The sequence below is a fragment of the Phyllostomus hastatus genome, unplaced genomic scaffold, assembly GCF_019186645.2.
Source record: "Phyllostomus hastatus isolate PE091 unplaced genomic scaffold, TTU_PhHast_1.1 phas_contig_40, whole genome shotgun sequence".
NCBI classification, from domain to species: Eukaryota; Metazoa; Chordata; class Mammalia; order Chiroptera; family Phyllostomidae; genus Phyllostomus; species Phyllostomus hastatus.
Genome location: NW_025333872.1, coordinates 31,267,215 through 31,279,330, shown reverse-complemented (window position 1 = coordinate 31,279,330; position 12,116 = coordinate 31,267,215). Strand labels below are relative to the sequence as shown.

The following is a 12,116-nucleotide window of genomic DNA, read 5'->3' as shown; positions in this document are numbered from 1 at the left end:
CAGCACCGCGCCCTCCCGGCTCGTCGTCCCCTATCAGTCTGGATGTACGGGTCTACTTCAAGTTCTTGGCTGTCCGACTTCGATTCAGATAAATCCTCTGCCAGTTCTGAGTGATATTATGACTGTAAATTATTGTTCTATTCTTGGTTGTGCGAGGAGGTACGGTGCATCCACCTATTCCTCCATCTTGCTGGAAGTCCTATATTTAATTCTTTACTTATTTAATTTACACAAAACTTTACAAGAATGCATTTGTCTAAAGCAAATTTATAAAGCACGCATAAAATGGGTAGTTGTTATGGTGTTAAAAAAACGGTAAGTAATGGTTTAGACTTTACATAGCAGAAGGTCTCCCTTCTCCCACCAATGCCAGAAGGTCTCCCTTCAGTCACCAACAGCAGGAGAGGCTGGAGCACTGTCAAGTAAGGAAATCAGAGGGTGAGGACCAAAGAGGGACTACCACAGAGGAGGTACCTACCTTAGACTTGAAAGCAGACAAGAGCTGCATGAGTGTCATATTATCATCCTTGATTAGACACTGGAAGAACAAATCAATCCTGAAGGAGTTTTTTCAAAGCTTTGAGTCTTTAAAAGAACACACAAAGCAAAGGCTCTGGATCCAGATCACCTGAAGACTGTGACCCTCACTACTATACACCTTAGCAAGCTAGTCATACCTCAGTTCTCAGCTGTCAAATGAGATAATAAGAACTACCTCACAGGGTCAACATTAGGATTAAGTGAGAAAATGACTCTAAAATACTCAAGCAGTAGTACATCATTGGCCGTCAAGAATTATTAGAATTGTACTATTCTAGGGTCATTTTAGATCACTCATTTAACACATCATTATAACATATTGCCACCTCCCAAATGAGACATAAACCTTTGACTGTTAAATCTTGGTGACCTACTCAACTGTCTACATGTACTGAAAAAAGTAGCCTTTGTTTTATGCCCAACAGTAGGATCCTAGAGAACACGAGCAAAGTCCATGAGATTCTGGATGAGTTCCAGAAGCACACCTTTAATAAATAATAGCCCATTTACTGACATACTAACATTCTGTATGTAGCCATCAGGCTATCTCCATTTTTGCTAGTAACTCATTAAAGTCAACAAAGTAAAGGAGAGATTGACAAAAAGAAACAAGGAAGGACTCACGGACATGGACAACAGTGTGTTGATTGCTGGGGCAAGGAGTGTATAAGGGGACTAAATGGTAATGGGAAAAAATACAATAAAGATTAAATTTTTAAAGTGGAAGATGAATTATAAAAAATAAGTGGTTTAAACATTCCTAATTTATGTGGCATTCCCCTCAAAAAAGCACATTTATCAGTAAAATATATCTCTATGAAATACAAAATTCTAACTGAAATTTTTTTTCTGATTTCTAAAACATCTGTAGTAAAAACTGGTCATACAGTCAAACTCATTCAATTCCCTTCCTCCTCTCCCCTCACCACCACACCTGATAGAAAATCCCTCCCAAACTAATACAAACTTCCTCAATTAGCCACTGTGTATGTGATGACTAGTTTTACACTTTATACTGATCTGTTGTCTCCATTATCTCAATGGTCTGCACAAGCCGTAGTTCTGTTTGAAACCTCAAGCACAAGCATAACAGATACATCAGTCATCTTGCTCTTATTATCTTCAAGTCAACAACAACAGACAGGAAAAGCACAGAAACTAATACAGTCCTCTTCAAAACACATACATAAGCATAGACTTTGTTCTTCCCCCAAATACCAAAAGGATAACAGACAGCAAATCATGCCCACAAACCAAAACACAGCTATTTCATCTAATTTTAGAAAAAAAATCACAAGGAACCAGAGAAAAGCTCTCTCTGGAATAACTCAATCCTCAAATCAGGGAAATTCAAAGAGCACAACATGGAAAAACCAACAGCCTCAATTCTCTTTTGCGGGATACTAATTCTATCAGTGTCAAATCAAAATGAACAATATGCTTTTAGAAGATACCACAAAAGTTTGAAATCTCTCCTTTGAAAAAAAGCCCACTTACACAGAAAATATTTAAATGTATGATTTTCAAGCTCAGACAGTATTTGGTTACTGTGTATGAGTTTGCTATTTCAAATTCACTTGCTTATGACTTAAATAGAGGTGTTTCAAAGCACTTGTTTATGACAAGACAAAGAAAAGCTGTTTTAGAAGTTGTTTTGATAGAAGAATGAAGTAAGCTGTGTCAGGATGTCTTCATCTCATCTGTTATTGTTGATTATCATTGAAGAGCATAGCTAGTGAGGGGCCCCACTTGGAGCTTACGGATAAGAACATACCGAGAAGCAACTACGGCAAGGGGACATTGATAGTGAGAACTTGTGATGACTATTGGAGAGTTTGGATCTGGGCAAGGTGACACTTTGCTGACAAAAATAGCTCTCTGAAGACCACTAGGGTATATTAGCTCCTGTCTGGGTCAGGTGATTCCTCCAAGACAGTGGTGAAAACGGAGAAGCAGTCCCAGGAAAGATCATTCTGCTGGGCGACAGGGAGCATGGTTCCCTATCAACATGCTCCAGCAACAAGAGCAGCTGGGTGTCAGCTCTCTCCTGGCCAGGTACTCTCTCCTAAGTGCCTTCGTATGTAAAAAGGTACACCTAATCTAAATTTGGGCTTTATTCCCTTCACCTCCCCTTGCCTGGAACAACAGTGTAATTACCTATCACTGCTCTGGAGTACATTATTTCTTTACTAGCTTGCTAAGAGACATTATCCTAAGTCATACAGATGTAATACACAGTATAGGGAATATAATCAACATATCATTATAACTGTATGGTGAGAGAGATGGTTACTAGACTTGTAGTGATCAATTTATAAGGTACATAAATGTTGAGTCATTGTGCTGTACACTGGAAATTAATATTTATTATACGTCAACAGCTAATTTTTTAAAGCAACATTAACTTGTATGCTATTGGCTTATGAAATTCACACTAAGCCTGAGTTAAATTGCTGACAAAGACAAAAATCGGTCTCTAAGCATAATTTTGCTGCCCAAAACAAAAATATTGGTTCACTCCAAACCTGTTTTTCCCCATCACACTCTTTTAAAGATGAAAAACGTTATTTGTCCAAAAAATGACCCAATTATAACATTTCCATCTAGAAGTACCCTTTATTTTTATGTTAAAATGTCATAGCCAGGTGGTTGCTATTTGATTAATTCGCTCAGCCCCAGACAATACAGTTCCTCCTTTTCTGGAAGCTGTAAACAAGAGCCAGTCTAGCTGCTTTCCCTGGAACCCTCAAAAGAAGAAAAAACAAACCACAATCTAATTGTTTTAAGGGGAGTACTGCTCATATACTACAAAACTTCACAACATATCTTTAAGGAGAGAAACCCTTTTTTTGGTAATCCTTAGGAATCTGTCCAAAATAAAGAGCTTGGATTTAGACTTTTAACCAAAATTCAGAATAACTAGATAAAATTAGCATTAGCAAAAGACAGCTGAATAACAGCAAATTGCAACAGATTTATACAGAAATTTAAACACTCTATAAGAACTTGGGGAGGAAGGACAATTACTTCATAAGTCTAATTTACTACATCAAGCTTGTGTTCTCTCTCTCTCATTTTTTTTTTTTTTTTGCTATCAAGAGTCCAAGTGAATAGAAATATACGCTCCAGGAAGCAAAGGATTATTCTAGCCAGAATTTTTGAAACATGGTCATTAAAATGTTTTTTTAATGAAAAACAGTGATTCTATAAAACCAAGAATATCCAACAAAGAAAATTTTAGAAAACCTCATTAAGGCCTAACAATATATTAAGAAAAAGTGCACTATGTTAACAAACCTAAATTATATCTCTCATTGGGTTATACAGATCACCAAAAGATCCCAAAAATAGTATTTTGAGTAAATGAGGAAGTGAATAAACTGTTTTCTAAAAGCATATATAAGGGCCTCATGGAGTAGCTCAGTTTGTTAGAGAGTCAACCCATAAACCAAGATTGCTGGTTTGATCCCAGTCAGGGCATATACAAGAATCAAACAATGAATGCATAAATAAATGGAACAAATCTCTTCTATCTCTTCTTGCTCTCTCTCAAAATCTATTTTTAAGCATATAAAAGAAAAAATGCTCTCAAGAATTTTGCAGATGCATCACAATGCTAAAAGCTGTTTTAAATGCCCCAAGGAAATGCTACAAATTCCCAAAGGCACTAATCAACGCCCCAGTAATTTTCCACTTGCTCCACAACACCCCCAAATCCCTTCTCTGCTCTGCTCTGCCCCAAGAGGACGAGCCTGCACAGATCGTGACCTAGGCTCCCCAACAGCATTCTAGTAATGGATGTCAGCCCCAGCTAGTGTGGTTCGGTTGGTTAGAGCCTCGTCCAGTAAACTGAGAGGTCAAGGGTTGATTCCTAGTCAGGCAGGGCACATGCCTAGGCTGCAGGTTTGGTCCCCAGTTGATGTGCATGCAAGAGGCAACAGACTGATGTTTCTCTCTCCCTCCTTCTCCGCCCCCCTTTCCCCTCTAATCTCTCTCCCTTACCCTCTAAAATCAATAAGCATGTTTTCAGGTAAGGATAATAAGTAAATAAATAAATTTATTTATTTAAATAAAATTAAATTAAAAAAAAGATAAGGAAGTCTCTGGCAGAGACCTAAATTAGACAGAGGGAAGGGAGATCAGGGAACTCCCCCTCCCACCCTGCCTGCCTGCCTCAAAGCCACAGCTCCCCAGGGCCCACCTCCACAATGCCAGTTCTCTGTTTTGGTAATCTCTGGAGACTTAAGGGCCTCTTGCTGGTGCTAATCCCTGGGTGCTTCACCATCCCTTGTTTGTCCCTAACCTCTATAATCTCTTCATGTGCACCATTAAGGATGAAATTTCTTTTCCTGCTGGGACCTCACCTGATGCAGCTAGCAATGCCAAGTCTGGTTATTCAAACACAGTCTATTGTCTAAAGAAATACAATTAAAAAGTTTCAAAAGATCTTAAGATCTATATGAGCATTATTTATATATTATTGCTATCTGTATAATTGTTTAAAAATTAAATATAACTAGCTTACTTCCACATGAAACTGGTTAATAAGCTGAAATATTCATTACAATTAAATTTGGGTGTGTAATTTAACTACTGCATTATTCTCTCAAGATGAATGCTATAAGCCTCAAATATGCTTAAAAGAAAAAAAAACAATGAAGACATTCTGGTAACTGATATTTCACTTCCATCTACTATAACCCTGGTTAATCCAAGCAGTATTTTTTGTTGTTATTGTTGAAACCCTCTCTAAGCACAAGATGAAAAAAGGTTTAAACCAGTAGTTCTCAAATTTTGGTTTGCAAGTCAATCAACGGAGAAACTTGTTAAAATGCTAATGCCCAGGCCCTACCCACACCTTTCTGACCTGTTTTTTAGTCCCTTAGGTAATTCTGATGCACACCTAAACTTCAGAGCTCTTTAAAACTTACCAATGTCAAGATTCCACCCAAATCTCCAATATATTGCTTTTTTCCTTTTGAATTAACATTCCACATTAAACACAGCAAAAACAAAATCCCACAGTAACAATAACAATGCACACTTACTAAATGACAGTGTGAAATGTCCTTTACATGTAATACTATCTTATTCAGTCCTCACAAGAGCCATACCAGGAAGGTAATACTGTTACCTCCATTTTACAAATAAGAAAACTGAAGCCCAGAGACACTAAGCAATCTGACGAAAGGTAGTGAGTGGCAAAACCAGGATCACCTCAAGTCCGCCTGTCTGTCCTCTTACTCAGGAGCTGGACAAACAAGCACTTGTACATTTAGGGAGGATTAAGCCTGTGGGCCAAGGAGCTAGGCAAACAGTAACCCTCCCTGTCCCCTCCCACCCCCCAACTCCAATCACTCACCCAACAAGCTCTCCTGACTCTCCCCACCCATCACTCACTCACCAAGACCTTCCACCTACATGGTGTACCACGACATAGTGGAAGAATGGCCGAGTTTGTATATATACCAGTACTTTTTCCAGTTGAGTAACTACTACATGCTAAGTACTATAAAGGGATCCAAATTCCAGCTCCAAGCATTGGCTGTGAGCTTAAGCAAATTTAACATCTCTGTGCTTCAGTTTTCTAATCTGTAAAATGAGGGTCATAATGCTAAGTGCACTGAAATGACATGGTGATTAACTGAGCTAATGAGTTAAAGTACTTGTTTGACACAGAACCTGTCACATAGCAAGAGCCTAATAATCAAGAGCTGCTATTAAAATTATACTTTGCCACTACCTCTCTTACAAAATTCAACATATCAGTATGAGGTCTCATTTATTTTCTCTCAGCTGTTTCCTGCAACTGTGATAGAAGATACAACATACTCCTGTTTTCAGGAGTAGACTGGTAACAGTTTTATAAACTCAGTGGACTGAAGGCCAGGAAAAGGATATTGTAGAACAAATGCGTCTTTTAGTAGCCCTGAAATTATACTACTTTGACAACAGTCTATTTCCCAACTTTAGGGTCAGCCCTGTTGATTACACACTAGTATAGAGTCTATAATTAACTGAATTCAAAACAACAGTAAAATGTCACCTAGTACCAGGACTTGGTCTTAATTTATCATTGTACCATCAGCACTTTGAACAAGGACTGGCCCATGGGGGACACTCAAATATTTGTTAAACAAACAAAGGCATAAAAGTACCTGCATAGGCACACCACAGCTCATTAGTGAGTCTTTACAAAAACAGGCATAATCATCAGTTTAATACTAATGTGCCAATAACTTGTAAGTTATCTTCAAAAGTCCCCCAGAATATTTTTCTTCTTTCTTTTTAAATAATTGTTGACTTTTCTTTAAAAACTCTTCAACTAGAAAAGTTAGTTTAGCCACCTTGGCTCCATTAATTTATTAAAAATGTAGTGGTTCCATAATAATACATCATGCTTATTTTCTACCTTATATTTTAATTTTTCTATGAACTTTTTAAGATTTTATTTACTAATTTTTAGACAGATGGAAAGGGTAGAAGAGAGAAACATCAATGTGTGGTGGGCTCTCATGTGCCCCCTACTGGGGACTTGGCCTGAAATCCAGGCATGTGCCCTGACTGAGAATTGAACCAGTGACACTTTGGTTCACCAGCCAGGACCTACCTCACATTTTTAAAAAAATTATTTAACAATTATCATTTTAGTGACCCTAACTTTTCAGAATTTCCTGAACCATCTGAGTTAAAGCTATAAAATGAAATAAGCACAGCCAAGAGATTAACTCTAACTAACATGAAAGAGATGTAAACTGAGGAGGGGTAGGTATACTATGGGAATATGCAGATAGGAGTTCCATTCTCAGCTATGCTTCCAAGCAGCCACACATGTGACCTTGAACAAGTACTAATTTTTGTCTCCATTTACTCATCTGCAGTTTAAAAATGTTTACCAAATCTACTTCAGAAGGACCAAATACACATAAAATAATTTCCAAAACAATAAAGCACCACACAAAGGTATTTTAACCTTTGACATAAACATCTTCAGATTTTAAATGGATGTTTGATTTATCTTTCTTTTTACATCTCTGCCACTCTGTTTCCTAGATCAAAGATCTTCTGGTACAGGGAAGATACAGTTCCAACCTATAGTTATATTGCAAATATAGTAGTAGGTCCTTAAGTAAATATTTGTTGAAAAAGATACTCATTCACATATATCAAAAATTTTATCTTCTGCTATTTGCAATACCTTATCCTTACCTTGTGAAGTTTAAGCAGCAGGTTACTTTTAAATAAAATAACAAGTGACTAACACACCTAAAAGATGCTTGTGGTTTTGCCAGGAACATTGCCTTCCTTTGTGTACATCATTCAGTGTAAATGTGACTATTAACCTATGTGAGTATCACCCAAGGAATGTGCTTCAGTATTTTGGTTTCACTGGAGACATACTTTCTGCATAGAAAAGGACTGCCCTCTCTTTAACAGTAGAGTAAGATTTCTAAAGATGCCAGATTTGTTCTTCCAGTTTTACTTCCTATGCTTCAGTACTCAGAAGAACTTTTGGTGGACTTGTAATTTCTCAAATCATTATGTCATTCTTAAACACATTAAGAAAAGTTTATTTTTGAAAACCATAAATAAAAAATAGTCTAATATTATATGTTAAGATTATCTATACAATAATGCCTCAAAAATAAAATTTTAAGCTTATTTAACTTTAGTTAGTTCTTGATTATCTATATACACACAGGTATCTTACAGACCATCCATTAATAATTTATATTAAACCTCTGGATGATGGTTTTGTATTTACAGTTGAATTTCTTGTGATATTGAGATACGGTTGAGTATCAAGATGCAAAATTCTTGATAGTTCAAGCCAAATAATGAAAGCAGTCACCTATAAAAGCAGTCACCCAACTCAGCCTTCCTATCACTTTTCTTCCTATCATTTACCCAACTACATTCTGAAAAGACTCCTACTCTGTTACAAAAGATGGACTTTCTGTGCTAATTTCTGATCTTTGTATCTATTATAGCTCAAGGAACATTCCAGAATATACATAGGCCATAAAAAATTTTTTTTGCAAATAGTACAGGTGACAATTTAATCATAACCTGAAAACAAGTCTTTTCCCCCTAGATCACAGAGTTATTTAACATTTAAAAGATATCTACTGCATTTACAGGCAACAATCTGTCTTGTATGAGAAAATGTTTTTAAGTTCTTTCCTAAACAGTAGCACTATACTATTCCTTTTAACTACAGTGAAAGCCAGTGTTACATTACAGCCTAATTTTAGTTCCTATAGGCCCATCAAAATAAAAAGTGCACAATATGTATAATATTCTGGAATTTACACCAGAAATGATAAAGTGACATCACCTCACTGTTCAAGGCTGTCATCCTAAGAATGAAAAAGCAGATGCATAATTCAAAATTAGTTCCAGAACCACATTCATGACCTATATCATCCACACTCCTGTGTGTTTTCTTCAAACTTCAAGCTACATACATTCTTTTTTTTTAATGATGGTTAGTCTCTTTTACCTTCTTTTTAAAGATTTTATGTATTTATTTTTAGAGAAAGGGGAAGGGAAGGAGTTAGAGAGGGCCAGAAATCAATGTGTGGTTGCCTCTCACATGCCCCCTACTGGGGACCTGACCTGCAACCCAGGCATGTACCCTGAATGAGAGTCAAACTGACAACCCTTTGGTTTGCAGTCTGGTGCTCGATCCACTGAGACTCACCAGCCAGGGATCAATCTATATTCTTTAACACAGTACCAGTTCTGGAGGCTTATTTTAGCATTCTATCAAAAGAACTGAGATCAAAGTAAATTGGTCTTCTAGGAAGGACAGTGGTCTCAAGGTCAAAAAACTTGAGTGTGAATCCAAGCTTTGTCCTAGAGCTAATGTCCTTGAGCAAATATTTAACTCCCTAAGCCTAAATTTCCTCAAGTGTAAAAGGACAAGACCACCCACTTTGAATTATTTTGGAGATCAATCCTCCAGTTAGTATTCTGATTAGGGCAAATGCCTAATAAATGGGCGACAGTCTTATACTGTCGCCATACTGAAGAGCCATTTCACAAATTATGAAGTGTCTCATTAAGGGAATCAAAATTAAATTGTATGAAATTCATAAAGTTGTAACACTTTTTTCAATCTTTTACTTAAAATGTTTTAATATACAGAAATGAGAAATTCACAAAGGCTGGAAATCTTCTTAAAACTGGCATTTTACATATCAAAGATGGAGCTTCAATTATCAGTGAAAATTGGTTAATTAAAAAAATGTTTCTGGTGCTTCCATGGTCAGTTTTAAAACTTTCTAAAGAAAGTTGTATTTTAGAACCCAGAGACAGCCCAGTTATCTAAACAATGGGCTACATGATACACCACAGACTCCAAGCAAAGTCACAACAGGATGAGAAAAGAGCCTTCAACTTCTCTCAGATTTCCTGGCCACTGTTATTTTAAAACTTGATCACATAAACATAAACAGAGGAAAAAAGCCAATTCATTTAAACCCCTTGGGTTAAGATTTATAATCTCTTTTTAATACTTTGTATTAATTTACATTAAATACTGCAATAACTTATTACATCTTCCTTACTCATATTTGTACACACTAATGAAAAATATATTTATATATAACATAAATATATAGTTATAAATATTAGATATTTATAGCTTTTAATCATGATAATCTTTTCTTAAAGTCATTCATCACTTTTGTCACTCCCTATTAAAATTAGTTTTACAATAAAAAAATGTAACACAAAAAGCTAAAAGAATAAATAGCATGTCACATGGAACATAAAAATGCAACAGGCAAATCTGAGTAAGATTAAAATGACTTCTGTTTACCAATGTGCATGTAAATCCTGTGCAACTGAAAACACTTAAAATGGGCTGAATATTTAAAAGTCAATGAATTATTTTGAATACTTGCATTATTTTAAGCTCTGGCTATAGCTCAATTTGTGGTGTGTATAAAGTGAATGATAAAGGACACCAAGGTAATTTGTCACTAAACAGTTTCCAATTTGAAAACCACAACCCAAGACATCTATGAAGTTTAGTTAATTTGTACAGAAATGCCGTTTTGCTGCCAACCTTTGTACCATGACCATTACCGGCCTAAGTTCGAGATTCACATTTTATGGTGTGAACAGTGTACGCTAAATCTTAATTTTTAAAACTTTCTAACCCTAACTATATACTACATTTACACCACGGGAGCATAAAAGCAAATGAAACTTTAATTTAGTGTGTGCAGCAGCAGTCTGTTAAATTGAGGCTGTGTTCCTAGTTATTCACTAATACCTGCAGATTCTAACTGAGGCATTCCTGCACAACAAACTTTAACGCATGTAAAATGTAATGTGTTTCTGAAACTAAATGGAAATACTTTTGACACGGGTGTTCTAGATATAACTCTATGAAATGATTTCCTATTTAAAAACCCAGAATTGTGCACTTTAACTGTTTTAAGGAGTTTTGAAAATTAACAAATACAAAAAGATATTGTTAATTAACTTACACAAATTAACATACTCTAAGGACGGGACCACCTAAAGACTAAAAATACAGAGTCAGACAGTCCCAGCCTGGTCTCCTACATGATTAAACTATTTAGCGGCGGCAGCTGACCCTCACATCCCAGGACAAACGATATTATTTTCTGCACTGAATTTTAAGCTTTTTTATGAAAGAGAAAACTATCACGGAGTGTCCACGGAGGAGTTGGACACCTGAGTGCTCCGCTTCTACCTGGAAGCCACTGAAGATACACAAAGGTAACTTGGTGATGATAAACCCATGAAAGGAGCCTCTCACTGCCAGCCCTGTGCTACGGTGAGCTGCCGCCGCCGCCGCCACCACCAAAGCTGCCCGGGCCCACCCATCACCTGCTTCACCCACAGAAGTCCACGGGAGGTGAAACAAGCCGTCTACTACTTGATCGGCCCGACGGAGGCCTCGAAGCAGGGAGGCCAGGGGTATCGAGGCCGCAGCGCTGACCCCCCGCAGGAGGGGCTCGGGGACACTCACCGGTGTGGACACGAAGGCAGGTGCGCGGTGGCGAGTTACCTGTCGCAGGTGAGGCTGGCGGGCGGGGTGAGAGAGGTACTGAGGTGAAGGAAAAGGGCGACGAAGCGGCCGAGCACAGGCACAGGGCGGCAGAGGCTTCTACTAGCTTCCTGCTCGGACAGATGCCGGGTCCGTCTCCGCCCGTCGACCGGCGCCCCACCGAGTCCCCGGCCTCGCTGTGCGCACGTCACAGCTACGGAGCGCCCGAGGGGGCGGGGGCGCCGCGGGCCGGGGCGGGACGGCCGGGAGCGCGGGGGCGCAGGGGCGCGCTCCGAGAGGGGGCGCTCGGAGCCTGGGGCCGCCTCGCCCCTCCCTCCCCTCCCCTCCCTCCCCTCCCCTCCCTTCCCTTCCCTTTACCCGGCCACGCGAAGCCGAGCCTCGGAGTTTGGGGTGGGGGCTGTGGCTCGGAGCGGGCGGCCGCTGGCCTAACCCGGAGTTCTAGTGCTTCCACCGGGGAAACGGCCGTCGCAGCTGCTACGGTAAAGCAGGTCTTCTCAGGACTAGATGCGGTGACTTTCCAAACCGG

At 38.6% G+C, this 12,116-nt stretch overlaps 1 protein-coding gene across 7 annotated transcripts in view; it reads right to left on the bottom strand.

Annotated features, from left to right (window-relative positions):
* Positions 1 to 11,781, bottom strand: part of MYO6 (myosin VI) — a 162,347-nt gene extending 150,566 nt beyond the window's left edge. For all 7 annotated transcript variants that reach the window (XM_045842713.1, XM_045842714.1, XM_045842715.1 and 4 more), the window contains exon 1: positions 11,552 to 11,781. The gene's annotated coding sequence lies outside the window, so the exon portion shown is untranslated. The remainder of the gene's footprint in view (positions 1 to 11,551) is intronic.
* Positions 11,782 to 12,116: the final 335 nt, after the last annotated feature.